Genomic DNA, 12,906 nt, shown 5'->3' with positions numbered 1-12,906 from the left:
TTGCAAAAAACGTAATACTTCATTTATATCTTCCGGCGTTTATGCTGCAAGGAATGTACCGATTGCGATAAAACCTTTCACATTTAGTAGAAGGTACATATATCCGCGATGATTCCACTGGTAAAAATTTATGGAATTTGTTAATAACTACTATTATAGCAAAAAATCTATCCCTTCATGTTACTCTGCAAGGAATGTATCGTTCGCGATGAAACCTTTCATATTTAGTAGGATATACAGCGTGTCACGCGACTACCTCGACAGCCGAAGAGGGATGATTGCTAAGGTGATGCTAAATAACTTTTTCCTTTGCCAAAATGTTGGTTCGTTTTCGAGTTATTAACAAAAAATATCGATCAATCCGAGCGCGTACAGCGCGCGGGCTCAGGGACTGCAATGTCTGCTCCGAAAACCGGGCCTGACGTGGGTCGCGGACGAACGGCTCGGCACCTAGTTGGCATAGCACAATAAAAAAACTGAACTGGTAGAACATTTTTAGTTATTTAAAATGAATACGGAACCTAATCTCTTGTCGCCTGTCATAATGTAAAAAAGGAAATTCTAAGCATTCTAAACAACAAATAAAAATGATTGAAATGGAATAATTAATATACGTTTGAATTGGAGGCTACGTTAATCATGAAAAATTTGAAAAGAATTTAAATGAAACTTTCGCATTCGTTCCTAAATTAATCTGCTACGCTGAAAGCAGATACTTGTCACTGGGAAACGAGAAAACACGTTCGGTAGAACAGCTGTTTTCATGATCGGGCCAGTGAACTCCCCTCATTTATTGCACTTAGGTATGAATAATAGGCGAGGTGTTTTCTCGTCGAATGTTCAGAATCGACACAGTGACATAGCGGGAATTATTTGCTTTCATTTAAATTGTTTTCAAATTGTTCATCATTAACATAGCCTCCAATTCAAACGTTTATTAATTATTCCATTTCAATCATTTTTATTTGTTGTTTAGAATGCTTAGAATTTCCTTTTTTACATTATGACAGGCGATAAGAGATTATGTTCGGTATTCATTCTAAACGACTAAAAATGTTCTACCAGTTCAGTTTTTTTATTGTGCTATGCCAACGGGGTGTCGAGTCGTTCGTTCGCGACCTACGTCAGGCCCGGTTTTCGTAGCAGACATTGCAGTCCCTGAGCCTCCGCGCTGTACGCGCTCGGATTGATCGGTGTTTTTTGTTAATAACTCGGAAACGAACCAACATTTTGGCAAAGCAAAAAGTTGTTTAGAATCACCTTAACAATCATCCCACCTTGGCTGTCGAAGTAGTCGCGTGACACTTTGTATATCCGCGATGATCCCACTCGCAAAAATGTATGAAAGGGTATAGCAGGATAAGATGGTCAAAAGTGCCCTTGAGCCGAATTTTCTTCGCAATGCACCACGACGCCGCTGCGACGACGAGGCCGTTGCGGGATATTTTTGGGAGGGGACGGGGTTTTGGAAGAGGACCTTTTTCGGCACGGGACCGATCGATTGTCGATCTTCGATACACCGGTGGTCGGGGTCGATGGGGCTGACGGACTTCCTGTGGTGACGGGTGGGCTGAGGTCTTCGGGCTCGGCGACAGATGGCTCCGGGTGGACGTTTACGTCAATTTGGGCCGCTTCATCATAGTTTCTGGAAATTCCTTGGGAGTCCCACGTTGCTCCGCTTATTGGAGGGGTGTGTCTGTCGCCGGCCACGAAGCTCCTTGTAAGGGTGATCCTCGTTGACCTGTCCGTTGGCTCCATCGGTCCGACCCCGGTGGCTGGGGGCAAAGGGGTAAGGTGAAGGAAGGGTTAGAGGTTATTATTAGGTGGGCGCATAGGTGGGGGAAAGCGCAGCGATTGTAACGGGGGGGCACGGGTGTCATCACGTTACAACATCACAGTGGGGTATTTGCACCGAAAAGCCGGACAAATGACGATTTTAAAAATTTTGGATAATTAGTGATATTATTATCTTTCAAGGTAGTTGAATGACTGAGAAACAATGTCTTAAGGTTCATTTCATCATATATATGCTCATAAAGTAGTGTGCGTCTTCGAAAGTTGAGTAATCACTTTCAGTTGGCTTGTTCGGTTATTAGTGATTTTTACACATTTTGAGGAAATAATGCAAAGCTTTTTACTACGAAGGCTTTTCAGGTAAGTATATACTACACTCCCAAAGAATAGTTTTTTCTTTGTGATATATATTTGTCCATGTAATTAGTATTTGAAAATAATCAATAATTCAGCAATTTTTCTTATGATTGCAAGACTTCATTAATGATTTTGTTATACTTCCCTGTGAGTCCCCGCGTTCTATTTGGTACCATTGTATTCGGTAAAGATTCGTGAACAAAGTGCAAAAAGAATTGGATCTGACTTGATCTGAGTGGATGTTTTATAGCTAATTTAGTTAGAAATGGTGCCTGAGAATTGCAGCGCTCCACGCGCGCCTGTACGTTCGCGTTCGACAGGCCTCCTCTTGAACGCTGGGAACTTCTTTGAAAGAACTGTTTACATTGTAGCATTCGAAATGTTTATGCTATGCTGCAGATAAGACTTCGACTAAATTCTCTGTCTTCTGACTGCATTCAGTTGCAACAGTGAGATCGAAGACGACAGAGCTAAATATTCAAAGGAGATTTTATATACGTATAGCATTTAGTTAAATTTTTTTGTATGAATTCTATTGTGTGTAGTGTATTTTTTTTAGTTTAAGTATTATTTTGTGTAGTTTATGTTTAGTGCGTGTTAATTATCCTACGTTAAGTTTATTAGTAGTGAGACTTTCATATTAAAGTTTATTTACGCATTGCTGGTAAGTACGTTTAATCATGTCAAATGAGACAAATATTTTCTACGACTGTTCTTTAGATGTGAATTATTTTACGGTAATATATGTACGATTAGGTATCAAAATGTCGGTGAACACTTCAGTACAAACTCCGGGCCCATCTGGAATCAAATTAATTACACGACAAGAATTATTCGACATAATGCAGACGTACAAAGACAAAAATATTAGTCAGAAATTGGAATGTCTTGAACAGTTTTTATTAAATCAACAGAATTACACAGAAGAAGAGCGTCAAGCATTCAAGCGTAAAATCTCCCATACAAAATCGCAGTTTAAACGTAGATGGTTGTCTGCGCGTTATAAGGAAGATTTATTTAAAAAACAGAATGAAAAGTGGCTTCAGGGAACAATGGAAATTCTCACATCTCAAAGCACAATCACAACCAACAAAATCTTTTACAGATTTATCTGAACGCAGCAAGCGAAGAAGAACAGAAGATCTTCGAGAAAATACCAGCGTAGAAAAATTAATATTTGCTACTCAATCAAAATTAAGAACTTCTGGCCTGGTAGATGCTTCAGTTGTACTAAAGGAAATGGTTAAATCTCCTAAGCGTGCTACAAAATACAGGAAAATTTATTCTAGTAACGTACAGAAAGAAGAAAAACAGCTATCAAATATGCAAGCTCTGTCTTTATTTGTTGAAGCAAGACTAACGAGAGAACAATACAATATAATTAGAATGAGTGATAAAAAATTATTTCCCTGTTACAGTTTACTTCAGAAAGCTAAGAAGGACTGTTATTCTGTTCGTGAAGCATATATTGTAACAGAAGATCATGTTGAAGTAAATCTGCAAGATGTGTTGAATCACACGGCAACTCGTCTTTTATTATATTTAAAAGAAGTAGTAAATAATTTAAGTGATAGCGATACCAGTTCATTACAATTAATAAGTAAATGGGGATGCGATGGGTCACAACAAACGCAGTACAAACAAAGAATTTTAATAAGTACTGGTTCCGACTCTCATATATTCCAAAGTTCATTTGTACCGTTACAATTAATTTCTTCTACAACTAAAAAAGTAATTTGGCAAAATCCGACACCATCCTCCCCCAGATATTGCCGACCGATACGAATCAGATTTATAAAGGAATCCGTAGACATAACCAACGAAGAAATAAATTATATGAAGACCAAAATTAATGAATTAAAAGAAACAGAAATCGAAGGAAACACAAATATTTCGATAAAACATATTTTATTATTTACGATGATCGACGGCAAAGTATGTAATGCTGCTATGAGCATAAACTCCACAATGAAGTGTTTTGTATGTAATATAACTTCAAAAGACTTCAATAATTTAACAAAAAAAACCAATAGTAAACCCAAACTCACTGCAATTTGGTTTATCTATTTTACATGCAAAAATCAGACTTTTTGAGAACCTTTTACACATATCTTACAAATTAACAATCAAAAAGTGGCAAATAAAAAGTAAAGATGAAAAGTATGCAGTGGAACAAAGAAAAAAATACATTCAGGAAGAATTTAAAACTAAAATGGGACTAATAATAGACAGACCAAAACCTGGTTTTGGGAATTCGAATGACGGGAACACTAGCCGCAGATTCTTCGCAAATCACGAACTGTCAGCTGAAATAACGGGGATTCATGTTACATTAATATATCAATTTAAAATAATATTACAAGTAATATCAAGCAATCAGAAGATTAATATAGAAAAATTTGAAGCATATGCCATGGACACAGCAAAACTGTACATTCGATTATATCCATGGCACCCAATGACTCCCACTACACACAAAATTTTAATACACGGTTCGGTCATTATTGAGAATGCCATGTTGCCGATCGGACAACTCTCCGAAGAAGCAGCTGAAGGCAGAAATAAACATTTCCGTATATATAGAGAAAATTATTCTAGAAAATTTTCTAGAGAAGCATGTAACGAAGATGTGATTAATAGACTTTTGCTCACTTCCGATCCATATTTAACAAGCATACGAAAGACCCCCCCAAAAAGAATACAGCCATTTCTAAAAGAAACAATAAATTTACTTCTTCCCCCTGATGTTACCATAAATGAAGAGGGAGACGAAAGTGAAGACGAAAACGAAGAAGAAAATGAAACTGAAGAAGATGATAAAATAGAAGATGAGGATTACGACCAAGAGTGATGGGAAAATGCCACTTAACGAAAATTATCGCCAAGAATTTTTAAAGAAAATTAATTGTGAGTACTCTAATTGTATATAAAAAATATTTTTAACCTATATATTATTCATATATTGTAAATCAGATTTTATATATTTATTGCCGCTTTAGCAACAATTTTTATAAAAATCACCAACAGCATCAGAAGCTAGAAGGTTTACGCTTTAAAATGGTAGTTGTTTCATCAATTTCGGATAAATATTGAGGAAGTTATAGAAGTTTAAAGATTGAAGTAATTTTAAAATAGTCGTGTCCGGCTTTTCGGGCCAAATACCCCGCTGTGCAACACCCCCCCCCGCCTTGACCGGAAACGGGGAATACAACATAAGGGAGTCAAACGACGAAAATGAGAGAAAAGAGATACAATAATCGGTTGGCTTTTAATCGCGGTCACTCATTCGTCCATGCTGCGCTCTCATTCAGGGGGGGGGTCGCGGGTCTGAGCGACCCTCTTGTTGCCGTTTGTAGAATATAATTAACTATTGATAGACCGGCAATGAAAATGAATTAGTATCTGGCCAGCTGGAAGAAAAGGGGGCGAAGCTAAACGGTGGGTGGAGAAATTTTATATAATTTTACCTGCCTTAGTATGGTGATGATTGTTGTGTCTAAATTATTTCGTGAGGAATAAGGGGGGGGGGCTATTATTGTGGGTGGTTTTTCGCATTATTACTTGCGAGTATCAAAATTTGTTTCATATCACCGGATCGGCACGTGCGTGGACGCAAGAACAACCGCTGAAATGGTCGAATTATAGTGAGTTCTTGAGAGCCGGGACATGAGGGGAGGTACAGAAGGTTGTTCAGTTTTAATGACGTTCACTGAAGCGTTTAGGGGGTATTTCCGGGGTCGTCCTCGTCCTCGACGAGGGGGATTTGAGCGCCAAACTTTGTTTAATTATCTCTATGGGCCTTTTTCTGGGGTTTGGGGCGTCAAATTTGTTTAATTATTGTCCATACTTAGGAGTTTTCTTGGTCGTGGAATAGGCGAGGACATGAGGGGAGGTATGGAGGGTTGGTCAGTTCTTATTACATTTACTGAAGGGTTTAGGGGGTGTTTTCGGGGTCGTCCTCGTCCTCGACGAGGGGGTGGAGCAGGAGCTTGTTGGGAGGGTATGATTTGCGTAGGGTTTGGGAGTATTTGGACTTTTCGGGGTCTCCCTCGTCCGCGGCGAGGGGGTGGAGTAGGGACGGGTGAGGGGTTAGCAACTTGGGTGGTATTCGCAGGTATTTGGATTTTCCTGGATCTCCTTCGGCCTCGACGAGGGAGTGGAACCGGAGTGGGCGGTGTGTTTATTATCGGTGGGACGTTTTGAGGTGTTTGGATTTTTCTGGGTCTCCCTCGTCCTCGACGAGGCGCTGGAGTAGGGATAGGCGAGGAAGGGGGACTTTGCGTGGGTGTTTGTTGAAGTGTTTGTTGGGTGGAAAGGTCGGGGTTTTGTGAAGAAGGTCCTGGTTGGGAAATATCAGGAATATCTTGACTTGAGGAAGGGTTTTCGGAAATTGAATCGTCAAAATTTGGAGGGGGTCTAAAGGGTTTGAGGTCTTTAATGTGAACTTTTGGAATGATATTTCCAACTGAATCTTTTAGTTCATAAACAACAGGGGAAAGGATTTTGGAAATGGTGTAGGGACCTGAAAATTTAGGGGCGAGTTTGGATGCAAAGTTGTGGGCAGCGGAGGAAAGAATTCGTTGGCGTCTCATGACGAGGCCACCGATTTGGTAACGCTCGTCACGACGCCCACGGTTATAATAGGAGGCTTGACGATAAGAGGCTTTCTCTAGATTTCTGTGGACGATATCGTATAAAAGGGTTAAACGGGAAATGCGGTTGGACCATTCTTGGGGATTTCGGGGAGTTATTAAGGAATCTGATTTAATTCCGTGGCGGAGGTTTTGGATGGGACGGGGGTTGCGACCAAAATTGAGGAACGCGGGAGAAACGAGGGAAGAGTAATGTACGACGGTATTATAGGCAAAACAAAATTCGGGGAGGTGTCTATCCCAATTTCGGTGGTCTTCTCCAATAAACGTCGTGATCATTGTTTTAAGGGTTCGATTAACTCTTTCGACGGGATTAGCTTGGGCGTGGTAGGGAGGAATTGTCGTCTGTTTAATTCCGTACATCGTCAGTCTGTTCGTCACGTCTCTGTTACAAAATTCGGTACCGTTATCTGTAAGGAGGAATTTGGGGCATCCCCATCGGTGGAGGACAAGGGACTCAAAAGCGGAAAGGGTTGGTTTGGCGGAAGCTTTATGGAGGGGTTTTACTTCGATATATTTTGTGAAAAGGTCTTGAAAAACGAGGAGATATTTATTTTGGGATTTACTGGGAGGGAAGGGACCCATAATGTCAGCAGCCACGACGGTCCAGGGCGCCTCCACCGGGCGCTCCCGCATCAACCCCGCCGGTGGCCGCTGCAAAACTTTACTTTGTTGGCATTGAAAACACCGTCTGACAAATTGGACTACGTCCTGGAACATTCCAGGCCAGTAGAAGTCCTGCGTCGGACAGTAATAGGTTTTATCAATGCCAAGGTGACCGGATTGGGGAGGATCGTGGGCGTCAGAAAGGGCTTTTTGACGTAAAGAAAGGGGGAGGACTAATTTCCAACCGTCAAGGTCGGGGACGATGGGATCTAGGAGGGAATTAGGACGGTGGTAATACAATCGGTTATCTTCAAATATCCAGTCGGGATATTTGGAGGGAAAATCACTAACATCACGGAGTTTATTGGAGTACCACGGGTCAGGGTCATTACCAACGGCGGCCATACTGTCTATGGGGTCGCCGTACATTCGGGAGAGAGCGTCTGGCACGACGTTGTGGGTTCCCTTACGGTGGACGATTTTCATAGGTTGGCCTTGAAGGGTCAAGGCCCAACGGGCTAATCGTCCTGTGGGGTCTTTAAGGTGGTGAAGCCACCGGAGGCTGTTATGGTCCGTCACCACGCTGACTTCGGAACCTTCAATGTAGGGGCGGAATTTCTGGGTCGCCCACACGACGGCCAGACACTCCCTTTCGGTCACGGAGTAATTTCTCTCCGCGCGGGTAAGGGAACGGCTAGCGTAGGCTATCTGGTGCTCTTCACCGTCCACGGTTTGTACGAGAACTGCCCCGATAGCCGTATCGCTAGCGTCGGTTTGGAGGGAAAAGGGGAGGGTAAAATCGGGACGAGCCAAGACAGGAGTTTTGGTGAGGGCAATTTTCAAGGTTTCAAAGGCGGATTCTTGTTCAGGACCCCATTCCCAAGCAATATCTTTTTGTAAAAGGCGGGTAAGGGGAGTTTGATCGTTAGAGACATCTTTTAAAAATCGGGAATACCATTTTACCATCCCCAGGAAACGTCGGAGTTGTTTAAGGGTTGTGGGAGGAGGGTAGGAAAGGATGGGTTCTATTTTTTCTGGATCGGCAATCATGCCGTCCTTATTTATCAAAAAGCCGAGATATCGGACCTCGGAACAACAAAATTCGCTTTTCTCGCGGTTTATTTGTAAATTGGCTTCTTTTAGACGGGTGAGGACTTTTGTGAGCCACTCAAGGTGCTCTTCATAAGTGTCGGTCGCGATTACTACGTCGTCTAAGTACGTGAAGAAGTGTGGCTCCCAATCGGGGGTGATTAGCTTGTCCATGATACGTTGGAAGGTTGCGGGGGCGTTGGTGAGGCCGTAGGGCATGCAGGTAAACTGGAAAAGGCCTCTACCGGGAACTGCAAAAGCGGTGATTTCTTTACTGGAGGGATCGAGGGGGACTTGGAAATATGCTTGGCTAAGGTCTAATTTGGAAATATAACGAGCGGTTCGGAGGCTACCGAGGATACGATCCATACTAGGGAGGGGATAGGCATCTTTCTTAGTGACTTTATTAACGTCACGGTAGTCTATACAAAACCTGTAGGAGCCGTTGGGTTTGGGAATTAGGACAGGACGACTGCACCAAGCACTAGAGGAGGGTTCAATTATGCCCGCTAGGAGCATTAAATCTACTTCTTTTTGGGCGGCTTCTCAGACACGGGGGGCCATACGGCGAGGACGTTGTTTGATAGGAGGGTGACCTTGCACATCAATGGAATGAGTAACAAGAGGGGTGGTTCCTAAGGTGGAGGATGGGGGTGGAATGAGGTGGTCAAGACGGGTTTGAATTCCCGAGATTTCCTCGGGAGTTGCTTCGGAAAGTCCGGCGCAAGCAGGGTTCATGGGAAGAGGGTTGGGTGAGGATTCGAGGTCTATTCGGGGTCCACCACGACCGTAGATCTCCGTCTATGGTCACTCCAAATCGGGCGATAAAATCCATCCCTAGGACTACCTCATACCCCAATGACTCGCTTGCGCGGAGGGGGAGGTTATGGATCTCGTCATCGACCTGGATCCCGACGGTGACTTCTCCGAGGATTCTCTCTTTTATGTTGTTGGCTAGGATCATGCAGGCTTGGGAGGGGGTTAAGTGGGGTCGAAATAATTGTGCAATTTTGGGACCTGCATAAGAATGGGTTGCGCCCGTGTCGAGGAGGGCTTGGAAAATGTATTTACCGTGTTGTAAAGGGAGGAAAATGCGATTATCGCCGGGATAGGGTTCGGTACGGGACTCTACTAAAAGGGATTTCCTTGGAGTTGGAATCGGTGCGGTTGAAGGAGTTTTTGGGGGTTTCTGGACGCGGGATTTGGGGGGTCGGATCGGGTTTTTCGGGGAGGTTGCGTCGACCCTTACCGCCGACCTCCGTACGCGTTTCCCGACAAACATTTCGGGCATTCCGGTGCGATTACATCAAACGTTCCGCACCGGAAGCAAAATTTTCTCCGCGGTTGTTGGCAGACGCCGAACCAGTGTCCCTGCTGGCCGCAGTTCCAGCACTGGCCGGGCAGGGAGGATTGGGAGGTTGGGGTTGCGGAACGAGGAGGCGGTCGTCGGAAACCGGAAGTCGCTTGGGCGTAGGAGGTTGCGCGGGTGGAGGTCGGTGCGTACGTGGATCTTAGTACTTGATATCCGGCAGGAGGTGGTGTCGTGGGAAGAGACATTAAACTAGGGATTTCGGTAATGGTGAGGGGAGGAGGAGGTGTAACCGGACGGTAGGGGGTTGAGGTTCGGGGGCTGTTAGGTGTGGGTGCATTCCGCGGGATTTTCGGGACTGATTGGGAGGCTGGGGAAGGTCGGGAGTACTTAGCGGCTGCCACAAGTTTTGATCGCGGTCCTCCCGGCGGGGGCACGTACCCTGTTCCCGGGATCGTGAGGCTCCCCGCCGTCGGCGGCCCGCGATACTCCTCGCTGCTCCGCTGGGTCTCTTCCACCCACCTTCCCAGACGGAGCAAATCACTAAAGGAATTGGGAGGGTGGAAGTCTACTACTAATTTGTAGCGAGGGTGGAGGTTTCGGATGACTATTTCTAGCTGCTCGGAAATGGGTAAGGGAGGTTCTAAACGGCGGAATATCACCTGTAGCTTGGAAAGGTAGGTGGAAAGGGGTTCCCGTTCCCCTTGGGTGCGGGTTGTCAACTCTTTCTTTAAACGGCTTTGGTAATTACTGGGGGTGTAGCACAGACGGAAGGCGCGCAGGAATTCGCCATAGTTGGTCCATGTTTGGGCCTGCCCCCGCGCCCACGCTCGCGCCTCACCTGTTAAGGCGTAGGGGATAGCTCGGAGGATTTCGGGTTCGGTTAGGTTCTGGATTATGACCGACTCGGCCAATGCTTCAAGGAATTCCTCCCCGTCCTCCCCGGGAGCTCCCGAGAAGGAAATCTTCCATTTCCGGAATAATTCCGCAGCGCGACCCTCGCCTGCGGCAGGGAAATGGGAGGGTTGGGAGAGATTCCCCATGGGATGAAAGGGGTTTGTTCGGGAGAGGGATGGTTCGGCGAAGCGCGTGGGGCAGCTGAGGGAACGAGGGAGAAAAAGAAGGACAGGGTGGACGTTGGGAGGGGTATGGAACGGGGTAAGTATAATCCATGAGGTTTGAAGCTTGCGTTGGCACAGGGATCGGTTGTGGCGGGAGGAAAGGATACTGGGTTTCGGATATTCTTTGCGGGAGATGGGTACTACTCAGGGGAGGCGGAGCTATTGCTAGGCTATTACGGTACGGGTTGGAGGTAGTTAAAGGACGAGTGAGAGGGTTAAGGGGTGGATTTTGGGGTGCTGGTATCGTTGGGGGATCGACGAATGGATTTAAGGGAGGTGCAGGTAAGGGGGTGGAGTGCTCGTGCACGTTACAGTATACATAAAAATAAGTGGACTCACAGCCGACTCTTTGGCTATATGTACAATTAAGGTAAAATATACATATATTGCTTTCAATATCCATCATAAACCAACAACCACGCGGCTTTTCAATTAACAAAATATTGAGAGCTATCCGTAATTAGAACAATACGTAATCAGAAAATTGGTAGTGCACCACTTATTTTTATGTATACTTAATAATAAAATATTTCAAAGTTATTTTCATACGTTATTAAATGATTATTGTGTATTCTTATGTAATTAATAATTTAAAAAAAATTGTTTTATGGAAAAAAATAAAAGTATACATTCATGGGGCGCGAACTCGAGACAAAAAAGTTTCCAGCGGTTCCATACTCGGACACCTTACCGACTTACCCACCGGCGACGTTGAAAAAGTTTCTAATATTTTAGAGGATAAGGTGCGTAATTTTCAATTATTTACAATAACTTTACTCTCTCCATTCAGATTTTACTGCAACCAGTGCAAAAATGTTAGAAATCACATAATGCACTAAGTGTATAAAGGAAATGTAAAAATTGAAAGTATTTCTCATGTTATCGCACGAAATATGTCGAAAATATCGGTTTTTGATTTTTTTCGGTTTGACGCACCAGAATGAAAAATCTGAAAAAAATTGAGGACACCAGTCATGCTAATATCTAACTACTGTAAAAGTAAAAATCTATTATCTCGAAAGCTTCTACCCGAAATCTTAATTTTTCGACTTTTGTTTGCGTTTTTGATTTTTCACGCCTAGGATTTGCAGACAAAAAATCTGAAAAAATTCACAATCATAAAGAAACATGGCTAAAATATTCTAGAATTTTTGCAGATTTTTTGCATAATGTTAAATAGGAGAAATATGACAAAAACTACTTTTTCTTTCATACCCTGTAACTACCCTCCCGGTTGAGGTACAGGGTTGAAACTTGGTGTACCATGGTATTTTGGGATATGCTATCGAATGGTGCATTGCGAAGAAAATTCGGCTCAAGGGCACTTTTGACCATCTTATCCTGCTATACCCTTTGTTGTTTATTAACCATTTAAATTCGGTCAATATTTGTTGGGTTTATTTCGAATTTATGTTTGATTTTAAAAAAATGCTGGCATTTGCCGAATGTTTAATTATTACTACAGGAAAGAGTGAACCTTCCTCTATCATAATCTGAAAAAATTCGGTGCACGTTTTTGCACTTTATCAAGAAAATGGCGATTGAATGAAATTACACCCATCTTGGCCGCTGCGCACGAAGATGGAAAAGCAGTACCAGATATGATTATTAAACAGTTAACTGCATTCCACGTGTATATTCGTCATCCAAAACTTTATTTCGTCCTTGCAATATGCGATAATAAATTTTCATAATTGTTGAAACTGTTTTCACGAATGATTTGGTACAGATCATAATAAATATAAATAAATATATTATAATGTAAGTTTGAATGGTCCCGCCAACCTCACCATATGACGAAAGTCATATGACAGCACGGTTGAAAGCGGCAGCAGCGGGAGGGGTGAGAAGGTTAGGAAGCCACGTGGGGACAGGCAGAAGGAGCCGAGTAAATGGACGCTCGAGATTATTAGTTTAGAGAAAAAAACAATTAAAGGTTAAACAATTAACAGACTGAATATCGACAATTGTGTAGATT

Source organism: Osmia bicornis, unplaced genomic scaffold (assembly GCF_907164935.1).
Source record: "Osmia bicornis bicornis unplaced genomic scaffold, iOsmBic2.1, whole genome shotgun sequence".
Lineage (NCBI taxonomy): Eukaryota > Metazoa > Arthropoda > Insecta > Hymenoptera > Megachilidae > Osmia > Osmia bicornis.
This window is presented reverse-complemented; position numbering follows the sequence as displayed.